The sequence below is a fragment of the Rhinolophus ferrumequinum genome, chromosome X (assembly GCF_004115265.2).
Source record: "Rhinolophus ferrumequinum isolate MPI-CBG mRhiFer1 chromosome X, mRhiFer1_v1.p, whole genome shotgun sequence".
NCBI lineage: Eukaryota > Metazoa > Chordata > Mammalia > Chiroptera > Rhinolophidae > Rhinolophus > Rhinolophus ferrumequinum.
In genome coordinates, this window is record NC_046284.1 from 65,968,689 (window position 1) to 65,987,617 (window position 18,929).

Genomic DNA, 18,929 nt, shown 5'->3' on the forward strand with positions numbered 1-18,929 from the left:
AGAAGTTAATAATTGTGTTAAATAAAAGCAGAAATAGTAAGTACACTTGCCTTGTCCCTGAACTAAGTGGAAACAACTCTACTCTTCTCCATTAAATAAGATACTGGTTTTAGGATTGAGCTGTATATATTACCATTTTGTGGACGTGTTCCTCAATTATAATTTCCTTGAGTCTTTTTATTATGAATAGGCATTTAATTTGTCAAAGCAATTCTCAGTGTCTAAATATATAGTCATATGATTTTTTCCTTAGATTTAATAATATGGTGTGTGATATTAATACATTTTCTAATATTAAACCACCTGGAATGCTTTGAATAAATACCACTTAATCATGGTGTATTATTTTCTTATTGTGGAGTTGGATTCTGTTAGTTAATATTTATTTAGATATTTTGCATTGATATTTATGGTTCATTTTCTTTCTTTGTACCATCTTTACCTGATAGAAGTATTAGTGTTATATTTGTTTCATAAAAGGGAAATAATCCTTTTTTTCAATGCTCTGAAATAATTTATAGTACATTAACATTATCTAGTCTCTGTATCTTTATCATAATTCCCCCAGAGAAATCATATGGGCCTAGTGCAGTTTTATGGGGCTAACTCGTCAATAAGTTTATTTTTTGTTCAGAAATTGACTTGTTCAAGGTGTCTAACTGTAAAGGGATCAAGTTTTGTAATCTATTTCTTTAGTAAACTATCTATTTCATTCAGATTTTCATGTTTATATGCATAGAGATGTACACAGTTGTCTTTTGTTTTTTGAAATTTATTTTGTTTCAATAATTATTCCCCATTATTATTTCTTATTTTATATATTTGTGCTTGTTCTCTTCATTACAAAGATGGATATTTATATATTTTACTATCAAAAACTGACTAATAAGAGCTATCATTTTACTAGTTAAAAATTCTTTATTTTTCCTTTTATTTTTATTATTTTCTTTCTTGTGTTTTTTTTTTTATTTACTTTGTCTCATATATTAATACTTTGCTCTATCCCCTTGTTGTTTAGTCTTTCTGAATCCTGTTGTTTTAAGTGTGTCTCTTATAAACAATATAATTTTGGGTTTTGTTTTATGAGGTAAATTAAAATACGTTTTCTTTAAATAAGTAAGTTAAGCCAATGCATATTTATTGGTATGATTGATATGCTTACTTCCAAATATTTCATTATTTTATAAATACAAGGTCTGACAATTAAGTTCGCAAACTTTGTTGCAACGATGTTGCTAACCTTTTTTTTTTTAATATCAGAGGGATTATTCATTATGAATTCATACCAGCTGGATAAAACAATTAACCAACTTTACTATTTGGAAGTGCTGAAAAGCCTGCGTGAAAAAGTTAGACGACCTGAACTTTTCCCCAATAATTCATGGCTCTGGCTTCACGACAATGCATCAGCTCAGACAGCATTGTCTGTAAGGTAGTTTTTAGCCAGTAAACAAATAACTGTATTGGAGCAGCTTCCCTACTCACCTGATCTGGCCCCCGATGACTTCTTTCCTTGCCCCAAAATAAAGAAAATATTGAAAGGAAGACATTTTGATAACATTCAAGACATCAAGGGTAATAGGATGACAGCTCTGATGGCCATTCCAGAAAAAAAAAAGAGTTCCAAAATTGCTTTGAAGGGTGGACTAGGCGCTGGAGTCAGTACATAGCTTCCCAAGGGGAGTACTTCGAAGGTGAACATAGTGATATTCAACAATGAGGTAGGTAGCAATTTTTCTAGGATGAGTCCACAAACTTAATTGTCAGACCTCGTATATACAGTTGACCCTTGAACAGCATGGGATTTGAACTGCATAGGTCTATTTATACATGGATTCTGAAGACCAACTATAAGTATTGATCTACACTTTATACATAGGGGACTTGAGCATCTGCAGATTTTGGTATCCTCAGGGGGTCCTGGAAGAAATCCTCTGTGGATACCAAGGGACAACTAATTTTTTGGTGAGTCAAAAGTTGTATGTGGATTTTTGACTACATGGAGGTGTTGGCACCCCTAACTTCTAAGATATTTAAGGGTCAACTGTATACACACCGCCATATAAATAATTATGTGTATTTTGTTATAGTTTTTGTGTTTCTTTATCTACAAGATGTGTATGCTTTGTGCTTTTATTTATTTATATTTTTAAGTTTGAATATTTAAAAAATATTTCAAACTTGTTCTACAGGTTTTTCTTATACCTGTACCTTTGTTAAAATGTTCTTAGTCCCATGTTTTCTTATTTAAACTTTTACTGTCTGGTTTATCAGGTTTCTTTTGTTCCCCATTATCTTTTAATACCCACCTATTGCCAACACAGCAATTAGCCTTTTCTACTGTCCTCTTTTCCTCTCTCATCACACATTTTTTTGATTGCAGTATCTCTCCTTTGTCATAGTATGAAAACTGTCATAAATTAGTCTTTCACCTGCATCGCAAAATTTGTTTCAATTATATATTTAGATTTATAGATATTAAAATGCCCATTATTGTTCATTTTATTGAAATTTTTCTTTTCATCTTTTGGTTGAATGAAGCCTATCCACTAATAGATTCCTCAGGAAAGGTTGATGGGTGCATAATTCCGTAAGTTCTTATACATTGAAAAGTATTTTTGTGTAGTCTTGGAATATGAAGGAAAGCTTGGATTTATTTAAAATTCTTGGTTTATACTTTCTTTTTCTTTGTTTAATGCTCTTCCAGTGTTGTGTCAGATGTTACTTTCTAAAAAGTCTTATGATAACATAATTGCATTGCATTTGTGAGTTATTACTTCTCTCTGCCTGTAAGGCTTGTGGATTTTATCTTTATATTTGACATGTAATTTTTGGCTATAAGTCCCAGAGTTATTTGTTCTGGGTTAATTTTCCCAGGTAACCAGTGAGTCCATTAAATGTGCAGGTCAGGGCTTTTTGTACAGCGGGAAAGTTTTGTAGGATTATCATTTTCAATGTTAGCATCTTTCAGTTGTTTTGTTTTTGTTCCTCAGGAACTTTAATAGTATAAATATTTTTTTCCTACATTTCTTTTCTTTCACTTCAATTACTTTTACTCTGGCTCGTTTTACTTTACGTCACTTCTAGTCTTGTAGTTTGTTGGATATTTTTTTCTTTTTCTATGTCCCTTATTACATTTTAATTTTAGTGTATTCTTCTCTAGGCATCTTGTAAATTTTCCTTCCTTTCTGAAATAATGGTTTTTTCTTCAATTTATTTTCTTTCTTTTTCAAAGATTTTTATTAAAATATAGCTAACATACATTATTGTATTAGTTTCAGGGTGTGCACAATAGTTATTCCACATTTATGTACCGAAAGAAGTTATCACCATAAGTCCAGCAACCATCTGACACTGTACCATGCTATCACAATATTATTGATTATATTCCACATGGTGTACATTATAGCCCCATGACTTACTTGTTTTATACCTGGAAATTTAAACCTCTTATTCCCTTTCACCTGTTGCCCCCTTTTTAAAAAGTTTCAATAAGGGTTGACATTAAATATTATTTCATATTAATTTCAGGTGTACACATAGTGGTTAGACATTTATATAATTTAAGAAGTGATTCCCCCTGACTAGTCTAGTACCCACCAGGCACTACACATAGTTATTAATATGTTGTTGGCTATATTCCTTATGCTTTACTTTACATCCCCAGGACTATTTTGTAACTACCAATTTTTACTTCTTAATGTCTTCACCTTTTTTACCCTGTCCCCCAACCCCCTCCAATCTATTACCCCAATAAATCTGGTACACATTTAACACCATGAATAGTTATTACAATATTATTTATTCTATTCCTTATGCTATACCCTACATCCCTATGGCTACTGTGTAGCAACCAATTTGTACTTCTTAATCCCTTCCCCTTTTTCACCCATCTCCAACCCCCTCCCATATGACAACCATCAAAATGTTCTCTGTATCTATGAGTTTGTTTGTTTTGTTTGATTCTTTATTCTCTTTTTTAAATTCCACATGTAAGCATGTGTCTTCCTCTGTCTGACACTCCAGTCAGCACAATACCCTCCAACTCCATCCATGCCACTGCAGATGGCAAGAACCCGTTCCCTTCCATGGCCAAGCAATATTGCATTGTATATATGTACCACCTCCTCTTTATCCATTCATCCATCGATGGACAGCCAAGCTGCCTCCACATATTGGCCATTGTAAACAATGCTACAGTGAACATATGGACGTACACGTCCCCTGAAAGTAGCATTTTAGGTTTCTTAGAATAAATACCCAGAAGTGGGATTACTGGGTCCTTCTTTGTCTCTTGTTATAGGCTTTGTTTTAAAGTCTATTTTGTCTGGTATAAGTATTGCCACCCTAGCTTTTGTTTGTGTGTTTCCATTTTCATGAAATATCTTTTCATTCCCTTTACTTTCAGTCTGTTTGTGTCTTTCAACCTGAAATCTCTTTTTTCCTCAGCTGTTTTTCTTTTTCCTTGAATTGATTTTATGTATCATTTTACACTTTATTTATTTACTTATTTGGACATTCACTGTTATTTTATATTAATTTCAGGTATACAACATAATGTGTAGACATTTATGCAATTTAAAAAGTGATGCCCCTAGTAACCACCTGGCACTATGCGTAGTTATTACCATATTATTGACTATATTCTCTATGCTTTACTTTACATCCCCATGACTATTTTGTCATTACCAATTTGTTCTTCTTAATTCCTTCACCTTTTTCATTCTGCCCCATTCTCCTACCTATCTATCACCTCAATAAATCTAGTGCCCATCTGATAGCACACATAGTTATTACAATATGATTGACTATATTCCTTATGCTATATCCTATATCCCTATGATTATGGTGTAACAACAAATTTGTACTTCTTAACCACTTCCCCTGTTTCACTCACTGGCATCCCACCTCCTATCTGGCAACTATCAAAATGTTCTCTGTGTCTATGAGTGATTCTGTTTTGTTTGTTTATTTATTTTGTTGTTCAGATTCTTCATATAAGTGAAATCTTATTACATCTGTCTTTCTCTGTCTGCACAATACCCTCCAATTCCATCCATGCCACCGCAGATAACAAGCACCCATTCCCATCCATGGCCGAGTAATATTCCATTGTATATATGTACCACCTACTCTTTATCCATTCATCCATCGACACCCATATTTCCTCCACATCTTGGCCATTACAAATAGTGCTGCAATGAAGCTATGGATTCACTCATCCCCTGAAGTAGCATTTTGGGTTTCTTTGGATAAATACTTAGAAGTGGGATTACTGGGCCTTTCTTTGTCTCTTGTTATAGCCTTTGTTATAAAACCTATTTTGTCTAGTATAAGTATTGCTTCTCCAGCTTTTTGTTTGTTTGTTTGTTTCCATTTTCATGAAATATGTTTTTCCCATCCTTTTACTTTCAGGCAACCCTGTGCCTTTCAATCTGAAGTGAGTCTATAGGCTGCATATGTAAGGGTCTTGTTTTCTAATCCATTCAGCCACCCTATCTTTTGATTGGAACCTTTAATCCATTTACGTTTAAAGTAATTGTTCATAGATATGTAGTTATTGCCATTTTATTATTCATATTTTTTTTATTTTTTATTTTTTCATCTTAAAGAACTCCTTCTAAGAGTCCTTGTAATACTTGTTTGGTGGTGATGAACTCCTTTAGATTTTTCTCGACTGGGCAGCTCTTTATCTGTCCTTCGACTCTAAATTATAGCTTTGCTGGGTAGAGTAATCTTGGTTGTAGGTCCTCACTTTTCATCACATGTGAATATTTCTTGCCAATCCCTTCTGGCCTACAAAGTTTCTGTTGAGAAATCAACTGACAGTCTTATGGGATTTCCCTTGTAGGTAAAAACTACTTTTATTTTGCTGCTTTTAAGATTCCCTGTTTGTCTTTAACCTTTAGCATTTCAATTATGATGTGTTTTGGTGTGGGCCTCTTTCGGTTTATCTTCTTTGAGTCTCTGTTTCCTGGGCTTTTATGTCTATTCCCTTCATCACATTAGGGAAGTTTGCATTAATATTTCTTCAAATAAGTTTTCAAACCCTTGCTCTCGCTCTTCTCCTTCCGATACCACTATGATGCGAATGTTTGTACCCTTGATCATGTCCCAGAAGCCCTTTAAACTATCCTCATTTTTTTTTAAACTCTTTTTTCTTTTTGCTGTTCTGATTGGGTATTTTCTGCTACCTTATCTTCTAAATTGCTGATTCAATCCTCTACTTCACCTTATCTATGGTTGATTCCCTCTAATGCATTCTTCATTTCAGTTATTGTATTCTTTATTTCCGACTGGTTCTTTTATATGTTTTCAATTTCCACTTTTATATTTTGTTTTGTTTTTTAAATGTCTTTGTTGAAGTCCTCTCAGAGATCATTGAGCATCCTCAGAAACAGTGTTTGGAACTCTGCATCTCGTAAACTGCGTATCTCCATTTGGTTTAGTTCTTTTTCTGGAGCTTTGTTCTGTTCTTTTATTTAGTATATGTTTCCCCCTTTTAGACTGTGCTCCCTGTGTTTATTTTATGTATGATGTAGGGCTTCTATGCCTCTCAGTCTTCATAGAGTGGCCTTATGTAGTAGGTGTTCTGCGAGACCCATTGGTGCAGTCTCCCTGGTCAACAGAGCTGGGTGCTCTAGGTGTGTCCATTGTGTGTGTTGTGTGTGCCCTCCTATTGTAGTTGAGCCTTGGTTCCTGTTTGCACATCAATGGGAGGGACTGCCCCTCAGGCTGATTTTTTGGGAGGACTGGCCATGACTACAATGGACGAGCTGTGCTGCAAGGGCTGACCCTACAGAGAAGGATTCACTTTAGCAGGTCTCTGGTGCTTCCCCAGTCTGCCGTTTGTGTGTGTCCTTGAATGCGGTCAGGTCTCAGTTGAAGCTGGCCACCAGGTATGTCAGCCCCAGGGCCTCCAGAGAGAGGCTCTGCTGTAGACCAGGTTCGGTTGCAGCCTGTGTCCTGCCCAGGGCCATCTGGTGTGAGCCACAAAGCAGTCTGCAGATTACTGACACTTGTGATGGGCTTGGAGGCTCCTCGAGAGGCCAATCTGAGAAGTATGCTGGCTGTTGCTAGTACCAGGCTTCGGGCTGCTCAGCCAGTAGTACAGGGCATGCTGAAGCCAGATATTGCTTGTTTGGATTTTGTGAACCTTTGAGAGATTTTAGGAAAATCTGGAGCAGGAACCAAGACAGACCTTTCATATGGAAATGCCGCAGAAAGCAGCTTGGGTTTACCAATAAGTTGGGTGTGGTGGGGTCTCAGGAATCACCAGGGCTGGGAGGATGAGCGGTGTTAGTCAGGTTGATGGAAAGTCAGATATGGTGGCTGCCTGGGTCTACATGCCGGGAAAGGGGAGGACTCAACAAAGTTACAATGGCTTCCACTAGCTCCTCTGTCCAGCAGAAACCTGCCCCTCTAGCCTTTGTTCTAAAACCAGACAGCTCAGTTTTTTCCCATATGCTCCTGGCACCTTTTGAGCTGCTGTACCAACACTGGAACTCAGAGCAAGTTAGTCTGTCAGTACGTAAGTTCATACGTGAGCCCTTTAAGAATAATGCTTGAAACTGCAGCCACCCTTCGTCTCAGCTAGCCACAATTTTCACTGGTTTTCACAGCAGAAGTTATGGCAACTTTTCTCCCCATCACTGGAACCCTAGGCTGGGGAACCCAGTGTGGGGATGGAACCCCTTGCTCCTCCATGAGGTAACTTCCACAACTGATACCTCCCTCCTGATTTTTAACTGCCACATGCAAGTGTGAGACCAGCTTGTTCCATGTCTCTGTTCCTCCTACCAGTCTCAAAGTGGCTTCTTTCATATGTCCTTAGTTGTAGGACTTCAGTTCAGCTAGACTTCAGGTGGTGCTCAGTGGTTGTTGTTCTGTAGTTTAGTTATGATATTGATGTGGTCATGAGAGAAGGCAGCGCAGCTGTCTTGACCAAAAATCAATGTGTTCTAATTTTTATTTGTTTATTCTGATAATGAAGTTTTTAAGTACACTGCTTAATTGCCAAATATTTTGAGATAGTCCATTAAATTTCTGTTGTTGATTTGTTTTAACAATCACATTGCACTTTGATTAGATAACATATTCTGTATTATTTCAATATTTATACAAAGTTTTTAAAACTCTTATATTCCTGAATATGGTCAAATTTGGTCAATATTTTGGATACTTAAAATTAATGTTTAATTTGAAGTTTGTAATTCAGTTATATAATAGGTCTCATTAATCAAGCTGTCATATATATAGATATATATCTATATATCTATATATATATATATCCTTATTGATATTTTATATATTTGTTCTTTCATTAATATCCTATTATATTTATGGACTTTTCTCAAGTTCTAGTTTTTATTTTTTGTCCATGTTTTTAATTTGTTTTGAATCTATAAATTAATAATTTTATATATTCCTAACTTATTTAATATTTTATCATTGCAAAATATCTCTAATTATCATTAGTAATCTTTTGTCTTAAGATCTAATTTACCTTTTATTATTATATTCTCAGCTTTCTTTTGGTTAGTGTTCCCTTAGTGTAGGTTTTCAACCTTTCTGCATTTCTACATTTTATAAGTCTCTTATAAGAAGCATATACCATATTTTGCTGTGTATAATGTGCTCCCAGGTATAATGTGCACCTAAGTTTTTGGCCCAAACTTTCAGGGAAAAAAATCTTTAATTTTAATTTTTTAATTCAAATTTTTATTTGTTTACATTTAGGTACTTGTTTTTTGTATTATAAAGGAATTTCAGCATTTATTTTTTAACATATTATGTAACATAATTGCGAAACACAAGAACAGATACAAGGTACAAGGAATTTTATATGCCAGTAACAAATTTATGATAGTTACGCATCACAGAAGGACAAGAACCCTTCACCATTGCAAGTTCGTCGTAAGTTCTACAAAACCAATTATCATATTCCAGGGTATTATTTTGCATACGGATATCGTTGTTGATTTCTAGAGTTACACTTTTAACTCATAAGCATAAATAAAAGAATTAAAAACATTTATATAGATACAGAATTATTAATAGTTCTGCCCATATATAGGCACATACTTATTTTTCCCTCACAAATTTGGTCAAATAAGTGCACATTATATATGGTAAAATATGGTAGTTGCCTTTTTCTAATGTGTATCATTTTGCAATTGTCAAGGTTATGCTTTTAATATACAACTAATCTCAGTGGCATACAATAAACATTTACACATTTTCAGGTTAGCTATGGTTCAGTTTAATTCATGTAGGTGCAGAGTTAAGTGGTTAGTAATTATATTGACAGAATTTGTTCATATATCTGAGTTTTAGCTGAGATTCACTGATCTAGGGCTTGAATGAGTTCATTTTGTAGGATGGCTCTAATCCATGTTTTGCTCCTCTTCTTCCTGGGGCCATTGATCTAGCCAAGCCCAGTCTTCTCATGGCAATGGCAGAGGTAGAAGAACATAAGCAAGTATTCATAAATGTTTTCCTGGGTGTACTCTTTAACATGTACATTTTCACATCTTGTTGATATATTTAGATCTACAGTGATGATTTTGTGTGTGTGTGTGTGTGTGTGTGTGTGTGTGTATGAAAAACAATAAGGCCACTTGTCAAATAAGCATGGATACAAAGAGAAACAGTAATTGGAGATATTAATGCAACCTATAATAGTTCATAAAATTGGCCAAAAATATTCATGGGAAAATATGCTACACCACCCTCCCATACATATGCCAAAACACCATGATGGAACAAAGGTAAATAAATTTCAGTAAGTATTCCCATGCAAAAGGAAATAAAATTCTATAGGGCAAATTTTACCAGATCCCTTTTTTCTGGAAGTAGGAAATATTCTTTGGTTGGACCCTGGTTCTGCTCCCTAGAAGTGGGTCTTGTATTCTAATTGATTTTCCTCCATGGTTCTTGCCTCTGTCATCTGTAAAGTCCTTCATTTTCCATCATACGTGGTCACTTCTGAAGAGGGAATTAGGATATGTACTTTTTTTGAATGCCTGAGCAACTTTCTCAGTCTGCTTTCTACCAGTTCGTGACTCAGAGGTAATTTTATACTTAATTAAAGCCCATTTATGCCCAAATGGTAACACTCCTATCAATAGAGCATTCTGGGAAAAACAAATGTAGGTTTTCTATGCTTTTAATTCCAAGCAGCTACATGTGCCAGATGCCACCTTCTTGATTGTCTAGAGACATGCCTCTCTATATTTTTAATTACTGCTACTTTGGACATTTCACACTTGTGTGGATCTGTGACTTAAGCTCCCTAGGAAAACAATTTTGCAGCTTAAAGGGACTACTAGATAATAATTTATTTTTTTCAGATGTCTTAACAGTGTGGTGTGGCTGCAAACTTGCTTTAGTTTATACCTTGAGGATAAGTACAACTGGCCTGAAATTAGCCTACAACCAAAGATTTTAGGTTTAAAATGTTTGTTAGAATGAACAGAGTAGAAATGAATTGTTTTTTGTTTCCATTCTCTATAAATGCTGCTTTCAAACTGAGCTAATATTCATCTTGAAGTATGGGTTATATGCAACTAAAAGAAGGCAGTTTATGTCTTCAATATGCTCCCTGGAGCACATCTTGCTTAAATCCAAAATAGTATTAGGTATATTTTCAATCTTCTAAATTATCTCAGGCAACAATTTTCCTGAACGTTTCATAATTACATATAGATCAATATTTTTTCATCATACCTAACATTTTCATCTTCATTTTAGTAGTCTTCTGCAAAAGTTTCCTCATAACCCAGTACTTATTTCAAAAGTCAGAGTCACTTATTTTAAGTTCATATGTTGGCACTCCATTTCTAAGGATCAATTTCAGTATTAACTATTGCCACAGTAATGCTGTGTACAAAACAGCCCTAAAGTCTATGTGGCATACAACAATAGGCATTTATTTAGGCCACAGATCTGTGGGTTGGCTGGGAAAAACTAACCTAGGCTGGGCAAAGTGAGGATCTGTTGGCTATGATGGTTTTACTGCATACGTGTCTCTACATTTTCATGGGAGAAATAGTCTAGCCTGTGCATGTTTTTCTCATACTGACAACAAAAGCAAAAGAGAAAACACAGCACCTCTTAGTCCCTGGAATCTGCATTAGAAAACTATAACTTCTGCCTCATTTAATGGAGAAATCAAGTCAAAGACTGGGGAAATATATTTCAAAATTTAATTGAAGGAACTGCAATGTCATAGAGCAAAGGACTTGGATACAGGGATGAGTGGACAAATGGGGATGTTACTGCAATCTATCACACAGTGTAATAAATTTTATCTTTCAATTAAAGCATTTAATGTAGTTATTGACAAAAGCAAAATTTAATGTATCATTTTCCTATTTATTTGCCATTTTTTTCACAATGTATTCATTTAATTCTTCTTCACTTTCTTTATCTGTAGAGAATGTATCTTACTAAATATATTTTATTTTGTATTCCTCTCCATAAGTTTCTTATTTATACAATTTTTACTATTAAGTGGTTGCTGTTTACTATTCTTTTAATATGAGGTCTGACAATTAAGTTCATGAACTTGCCACAGTGCGCTTATATTGGCAGCACTGTACAGGCAACTCAGTAAAATTTTATAACCTTGGTATATCAGTGTCTCACAGCTGTGTTCATGTCCATCTGTGGCCGTGTCTTGCGGAATGGCGTTCATTATTATTGTTGCGTGTTTTTGTGTGCTGTCAAAAGAATGTCTGAGCTTGAATTAGAGCACCGAACAAACATTAAATTTCTTGTTAAACTTGGCAAGAGTGGAAATGAAATCAGGGACATGTTAGTCCAAATTTATGGGGATAATGCCATGAAGAAACTGGCAGTGTACAAATGGATTAAATGTTTTTTTGAGGGGAGACAATGCATAACTGATGGAGAGAGGTCAGGGTAGCCAGTAATAAGCAAAACCAACAACAGCATTGCAAAAATTTGTCGAATTGTGCGTCAAAATCATTGGCTGTGAGAAGAATAACAGACCAAGTAAACATTGATAGAGAAACGGTTAGAAAAAGCTTAACTGAAAATCTTGGTATGAGAAAGGTGTGTGCAAAAATGGTTCTGAAGGAACTTATCAGTGAACACAATCAAAGGAGAGTCAAAGTTTGTCAAGACCTTTTGAAGAGGCAAGATGATGTTTTGGACCATGTTATCACTGGTGATGAAACATGGGTGTACCAATACAACCCTGAAACAAAGCACACAAGTGCACAATGGAAGTTCCGTCAATCCAAATCAAAAGTCAAAACGATGTTGCTAACCTTTTTGGATATCAGAGGGATTATTCATTATGAATTCATACCAGCTGGACAAACAGTTAACCAAGTTTACTATTTGGAAGCGCTGAAAAGGATGCATGAAAAAGTTAGGCAAAAATGACCGGAACTTTTTACCAACAGTTCATGGCTCTTACATCACGACAAAGTACTGCTCCCATGACACTGTCTGTGAGGGAGTTTTTAGCCAGTAAACAAATAACTATATTGGAACACCCTCCCTGCTCACCTGTTCTGGCCCCCAGTGACTTCTTTCTTTACCCAAAGATAGAAGAACTATTGAAAGGAAGACATTTTGATGACATTCAGGACATCAAGGATAATACGATGACAGCTCTGATGGCCATTCCAGAAAAAGAGATCCAAAATTGCTTTGAAGGGTGGACTAGGCCCTAGGATTAGTGCATAGCTTCCCAAGGGGAGTACTTCAAAGGTGACCTAGTGATATCCAGCAATGAGGTATGTAGCACTTTTTCTAGGATGAGTTCACGAAATTAATTGTCAGACCTTGTAATTACTCCTAGAGATTTAGCATGCATTCTTAATTTACTAAAATGTAATATATATTGGTGATTAATTTGTTCCTGGAAAATATAAATGATTAGTAACACTTTAAATTACCTTTATCGCCTTCATTTTTACTTAATGTTTTTGTTATTTATTTTAATTATGTGGTGTGTATACATACAAACACAGATACAGATATAGATATGAGAACCCCCAAATGATATTACTATTAGGATTGTTTCATACTGTTAATGTTAAGATTATGCTCACATTCACTTTTTCTTGGTATCTTGCTTTATTACTTACTTAACATCTGAGATCATTTTTCTTCAGCACTTATTTACCATTTGCTTTATGGTGGTCTTCAGGGAATACATTCACTCAATTTTTAATTTTCTAAGAATATTTTAATATTACCTTAATTTCTAATGCCATTTATATTTTACAACAGCTTTAGATTTACAGAAAAATTAAGAGGATAATACAGAGAGTTCCAATACATCCCACATCCAGTTTCCACCTTTATTAAGATCTTACATGAGTATGATTTGTTACAGTTAAGAAACCAATTTTGATACTTTATTATTAAGTAAAATTCATATTTTATTTTTAGATTTACTTGGTTTTAAACCTAATGTACTTTTTTCCTGATCCTGTATCCCATCCAGAATACAATGTTACATTTAGTTGTTATAGCTCTTTAGGTTCTTTTTGGCTTTGAAATTTTCTCAGACTTTCTTTTTTTTTTTTGATAACGTTGACAGTTTTGAGAAGTACTGACATCAGGTAAGATGTCCCACTATTGAAATTTACCTTATGTTTTCCTTATGATAAGAACAGGATTATGAGTCATTAGGAAGAAGACCCTAGAGGTAAAGTGTAACTTTTATCACATTGTTATTAAGGTTGCATATTATCAATTTGTCTTATTGCTAAAGATGTTAATCTTGATCATTTGACCAAAGTAATGGTTGTCAGGTTTGTACACTGTAAAGAAACTCTTTTTCACCCCTCTCTGTATACTATACATTTTGAAAGAAAGTCAGTCTGCATAACGAGCACACTACAGGTGGGGAATTACACTTTCCATCATTTAGGATGACATACCCACCTAAACTATTTGGAACACTTCATGCTAGATTTCTGTTTTCCATTTATTTATTTATTTATTTATTTATTTATTTATTTATTTATTTATTGTTTTATTTGGGAAAAGTGCTTTTTACAAAAGGGTAGCTGCAAAATGCACAGACTTCCGTAACAATTAATTGTTTTCTCTTAAAGTGAAACACTGGGTGGGATCCAAGGAATCAAAGCAGTAGATGGACAACTCAGGAGCATCTCCAAGTTATTTTCAGAAAAAAAAGAGCAACAAAACACACAGCTAAAAATTTCTGATCAAGGAATCCTTCTAACAACTTGTCTCGTGGATTACCACCCCTCCCCGCCTTTAGTGGGAAAGCATGACCTATTATTGCAAACCAAAGACCCCACTACAAGAAACACCTTAGAACATAGTTCTGAATCACATCTGTCTACCTGCAAAGCTCAGGGATGGAATGAGGCAAACGCCCACAAAAACAAATACAAAAACCCAACAACATAACCCCTCAAAGGAGGATGAAGTTTTGTCAGAAAGTTTCTGGACTGGGAAGGCTAAGAGATCATTAAACATTAAATACAACTTTGTGTCCAAGACCCAGTTTGTGTTAATATATGGGTTAAGCAGATAATTTTAACCCCTATGGCTAAGCCCATTTCTTTGTTTATGTAGACAGACAGCAGTAGCACTGCTTTATTAACAGCTACCAACATGCTGCTTTGTCCTGTAAGATCTATTTGCCACACTAGGCTGAAGTGACTAAACCAAGGTTTTCCACTAAGGCTAAGAATGCCTTGCCTAGGCAGAAATGAGCTTATCACACACTCACACTCACACCAGCCACGTCTATCAGCCCTGTGTGTCAACTTCCAACTCTGCATTTCTTTTATGCCACTCTATCTTTTATGTGTGTTCTTTCACAATATTCCTATCACACTAAAGACAGTAAAAATCTCAGCACATTCACATCTGGTTACCCAGTAGTATTACTAGTGTGCAATTAATTAAACAAGAGGCCAAAATCACAGAACAAGAGCACAGAGTGGGGGTTACAGGCTAGAGAACAGAAATAAAAACACAGACGTGCAGATTTCACCAGGAACCTCAAGTTCCTGTAGCAGAAGGCTGCTTGCCACAGTTCAGAACCTTCACCCATCGCACCTCTCCTTGAACCTCAAAGCAGGGCCGGTGCTGTTACTTGTGAGCCTGGGGACCTCAAAATGAGTGTGAAAAGTCCATAAACACTACCCTAAGAGCTGTGTGAATAGGATTGAAAACAGATGACGCAACAAACTTATACTAACTGTCTGACAGTTAAGTTCATGTTACCAAAAAAAAAAAATAGCTTTAAGATTTATTTTTGTAACTTTTTTAAGCAGAAAAACAACAACTCACTCTGTGGGGAAAGGTGAGGGATTGTTGAGAAGACAGGCCCTGGGTAAAAGTTATTCCGACAGTACCTGGAGTTGACAGGCCTGCCTATGAGAGAAACGGGCTCTTCCACCCCACCACAGGGCACAGCTCCTGTGAAACAAGTCCCACTCGTCTGCAGAGTCTGTCATGTCACTATTCCCACCTGCAAGCAAAAGCGTAAGCAACATCTCACCCAACTCAAAGGTGGCCACCTCTTCTTCGTTTTTGTCAAAGGGGTTGCTGTTCTGTCTTTTCTCAATGAGCTCCCAGAAGTGGTTGCTTTGTTGGGTCTGGTATCTGCTTGATGTTCCCACTTTCTGTCTCTGTGGTCCCTCTCTGTGGCCATCGGGATAAAAACAGTTCCCTCCAAATGGCCAGCTCCCACGTCCTTCATCAAAATACCTGCATGCCTTGTTGCTCATGGCCTCCTTGTATTTCTGAATGAGTTTCTGCATCTCTTCTTTCTCTTACACCCAGTACTCACATGGAATGACAAAGTTAGATGTGATCCGACATTTGGGGCAGGACTTTATGATCTTGCTCTCACATTGCTTTGCACTCCTCCACTGGTGAATACACCTGAGACAGTAGGTGTGGCTGCAGTTGGACAGGATACCAAAGAGGCGCTCGCTAGTGTTGGCTTTCTCGTAGACCACCTCCCTGCAGATGCCACACACCATATCCTTGCTGCACTGGACAGCAAATGACAGCTCCCTGTCCTCATGGGCCTCAATGCAAGATTTTATATGCTCTGATATCTGGACCCCATCTACTGGGTGGAGGACTTGCAGCCCACACATCTCACAGGAGTCTCTGTGGAGATACACACACTCTTTCACCACGGCGTACGGGCAAAGCTGCTGCTTTGTTTCCACTGCACTTTGCTCCTTCTCAGAGTCTTCCTTGGTCACTGAGCCCTACAGGGGTGCTTCAGTGCAGGAACGGGAAGTCCTGCCACAGTTGGGCTGGCCAGGAACAAACTCAACGGCATTCACCCAGTCTTCTGAACCTGCTCCTACAGTTGCAAAGTTTGAATTTCTTGACTTGGCCTCGCCGGTATTCATTTCAACAATCGGTCCAACTGTGGATGAGACTTGAGAAAGCAGCAAGGGACGCCTTTATAGTTGGATCTGTTTCAGTCGCTTCTTCCGGTTTTAATGGCTTGCTGTGCTCATATCTGCAGCAGTCTTCGTAAATACAGTACCCTCACTGAAAACACTTGCACAGTATACTGTATGGACTGTCAGAGAGGTCATGTGAGTAGCAACAATTATCACCTTCCTTACAAACCCCATGCATGAAATACATACGAGGCTTATCTTGGACAGAGGCCAGAGGATGGGGATCTCCTCCATTTCTATTTATTTATTTATTTGATCATTTATATAAGTATAGACTCATTGTTATTTTCACTTTGTGTTATAATCCAACACTATATATATTGTTCCCATTTAAGCCTTTGGGAGCCCTTTCAGTTGCTTCCTGTGGCCCTTTGAAATATCCACATCTTTGCATACTTTTGAAAATATTTAATTCACTTCTATATTTTCTGCAAGCTCATCTTCTGTATTCTCTATTCCCATCCTAAATTCAGTCATTTCTCCAAGGAGCCCTGGTTATTTCTGAAGTATGGTTTCAGAAACCAAGAACTGTATGCTAAGTATGCTCATTTTCCTGGAGTGTCATTATTTCTTTAATTCTGTATTTTCTCAGTGGACAGAACTACTAAATATATGTATATATACTAACCTATGTAGCACACACTTCTGTAATTATTTCTATACCTATTCATCAGTATCTGTATTAACCTTAATACACTTTCATGCAGATTTCTCTGACACTAATACATTACCACTTTGGTTACTCTAGTTTCTTCCTTACCTTTCTTGCTTACCTGTAAATTTCCACTCCAACAGTGAAAAACCTGGCTCCAATCATCTGCCATCCATTTGTATAATTATTCCATTCCACTGTACAAGCAGAGCAGTATCAGAATTGTTAAACTCTAGCTCACTGGAAAGCAGCTTTATTAATTACAGTGCCTTATTTATGTGCAGTTTATTTACCTTTATTCTTACAGATGCCTTTATTCATTTACAAAATTTCATAGGTGAGAATTCCCCCCACATTTAATTCCGTGAAATTGTTTAATATATTTGTAATATAGCTATATTGTTTTTGCCACTGTACAACTTGCTGGGATCCCCTGACCTCATAATTTTTTTTTAATTGGCATATATTAAGAGTCACTCTGTTCTATAAAGTTCTGTGGGCTTTCTACAATGCATTTCTTGTTTCCACCTTTATAGTATCATACATAATGATTTCCCTACACTAACAGTCCGCTATGCTTTACTGATTCAACCCTCCTACAACCCCCTAAACACCTCGCAACCACAGGTCATTTTAATGGCTTTAAAGTTTTGCCTTTTCCAGAATGTCATATAATTGCAATCACACAATATGTAGCCTTTTCATACTGACTTCTTTCATTTAGCAATATACATTTAAATTTCCTCCGTGTCTTTACATGGCTTGATAGCTTATTTTTTTAATTACTGAATAATAATATATAGATATACCTGGTTAACCATTCACTTATTAAAGAACATCTTGGTAGATTCTAGTGTTTGGTGATTATGAATAAAGCTGCTATAAACATCACCATGCAAGTTTTAGTGTGAGCATAAGCTTTCAAATCAGTTGAGAAAAAGGAGTGCAATTGCTGGATCGTATGGTAAGACTATGTTTAGCTTTTTAAAAGACTGCCAACCTATTTTTCAATGTGGTTGTACCATTTTGTATCCCCTTGAGCAATGAATGAGCATTTCTCTTTCTCCACATTTTTGCCAGGATGTGGTACTGTCAGTTTGGGGAATTTTAACCATTCTAATGTGTGTAATAGTATCTCAGTTTTTGTTTAATTTGAAATTTCCTCAAAACAAACGATGATGAATATTTTTTCTCATATGCTTATTTCTCATCTGTGTATCTTCATTAGTGAAAGTATCGATCAGATATTTTGCCCATGTTTTAATTGAGTAGTTTCTTACTGTTGTATTTTCAGTTTTTGAATATGCTTTATTTAATTTTTTGAAAGGTATAGAATGTCAATTTAATGTTCTTATCTTTTTTCCCATAGGTTTAACATTTTTTAAAATAAAAACAATTTGGTGGGAAAAGAGTACAATAAAATATATGTAATATTACAAAAAAAGAAAAGCAAAAATTCCCAGGTACTTACTGTGTTTCCCCGAAAATAAGACCCAGCCGGACAATCAGCTCTAATGTCTCTTTTGGAGCAAAAATTAATATAAGACTGGGCAGTATATTATATTATATTATATTATATTATATTATATTATATTATATTATATAGACCTGGTCTATATAATACCAGGTCTTATATTAATTTTTGCTCCAAAAGACGCATTAGAGCTGATTGTCTGGCTTGGTCTTATTTTCGGGGAAACACGGTATATGTATTTTTTGTTTTATTTTAATTTATTTTTCAGTTATATTTGACATAAAATATTATATTAGTTTCAGGTGTACAACATGGTGACATTTATATACCTTATGAAGTGATCACCCTG

General features: G+C 35.7%; 1 pseudogene; it reads right to left on the reverse strand.

Moving 5' to 3' along the window:
- Positions 1-15,365: 15,365 nt before the first annotated feature.
- On the reverse strand, positions 15,366-16,632 carry LOC117013112 (E3 ubiquitin-protein ligase makorin-1-like; annotated as a pseudogene).
- Between the last annotated feature and the right edge of the window lie 2,297 nt (positions 16,633-18,929).